The 1,398-nt window shown below is 41.8% G+C and overlaps 1 protein-coding gene across 2 annotated transcripts in view; it reads right to left on the bottom strand.

Moving 5' to 3' along the window:
• SRPX (sushi repeat containing protein X-linked) overlaps positions 1 to 1,398 on the bottom strand; it is a 104,352-nt gene that overhangs the window by 69,041 nt on the left and 33,913 nt on the right. The gene's annotated exons all lie outside the window — the stretch shown is intronic.

Below are 1,398 nucleotides of genomic sequence, written 5' to 3' on the forward strand. Positions count from 1 at the left end.
GAGTCCGCCTGCCGATGCAGGGGACACGGGTTCGTGCCCCGGTCCGGGAAGATCCCACATGCCGCGGAGCGGCTGGGCCCGTGAGCCATGGCCACTGAGCCTGCGCGTCCGGAGCCTGTGCTCCGCAATGGGAGAGGCCACAACAGTGAGAGGCCCGTGTACAGCAAAAAAAAAAAAAAAAAAAAAATTTTTTTTTTCATTTCATTTTTGGCTGCATCAGGTCTTAGCTGCGGGATCTTCGTTTTAGCACGTGGGCTCTTTCATTGCGGCGTGCGGGCTTCTCTCTGGTTGCTGTGCGTGGGCTCCAGAGCATGTGGGCTCTGTAGTTTGCGGCACACGGGCTCAGTAGCTGTGGCACGCAGGCTTAGTTGCCCCGCAGCATGTGGGACCTTAGTTCCCCAACCAGGGATCAAACCCGTGTCCCCTGCATTGGAGGGAGGATTCTTAACCACTAGACCACCAGGGAAGTCCCTGTATCCTTTTTTTTTTTTTTAGATTCCACATATAAGTGACATCATATGATACTTGTCTTTCTCTGTCTGACTTACTTCACTCAGTATGACAATCTCTAGGTCCAACCATGTTGCTGCAAATGATATTATTTCATTCCTTTTTATGGGGGATCAGCTTTATTTTTAATAAAATACATTAGATCAGAATGAGAAAAAAGTCACTGTATATAGTAAAGGTTTATGAAACTTCTGGCTCAGTAATATAATTATGTATATTATATATATAATATTTCATTGATTCTAAAAAAGCATTTTTTTACATTTTAATTTCTCTGAACTCACGATGACCTTTATAATCGATGGAATGGCGTAATTTAATTGGCATCACTTCTTTCTTTCTTAGTGGTACTTAAAATAACGATGCCTTTGACAACCACTGGAGTCTTAGATGTGATGACATACTGTGTGTGTGTGTTAGTGTGTGTGCGCGTGCATCTGTGTGCTCTGGACTATGGTGTAAAATATATTTCTTACTGCTGGTAGCAATAGAAAGAATTTGAAAATAAGTGCATTACAGGACTTACCTAGGGATTCCAAATTGATAATCAACTTTGATTTAATAAAGGAATTTTTTTTTAAATTGATAAAGTAATCTTTGCTATACATATCAACTAAGGCATTTATCCACTCTCATATTTACATAATGCCTTAACACAGGGGTCCCCAAACCCCAGGCCGCAGAGAGTCGTTAGCTCAACATCACTAATTATTAGAGAAATGCAAATCAAAACTACAATAAGGTATCACCTCACACAGGTCAGAAGTCCCATCATCAAAAAATCTACAAACAATAAATGCTGGAGAGGGTGTGAAGAAAAGGGAACCCTCTTGCACTGTTGGTGGGAATGTAAATTGATACAGCCACTATGGAGAACAGTATGGACGT

This window comes from Physeter macrocephalus, chromosome 21 (assembly GCF_002837175.3).
Source record: "Physeter macrocephalus isolate SW-GA chromosome 21, ASM283717v5, whole genome shotgun sequence".
In the NCBI taxonomy this organism is placed as follows: Eukaryota; Metazoa; Chordata; class Mammalia; order Artiodactyla; family Physeteridae; genus Physeter; species Physeter macrocephalus.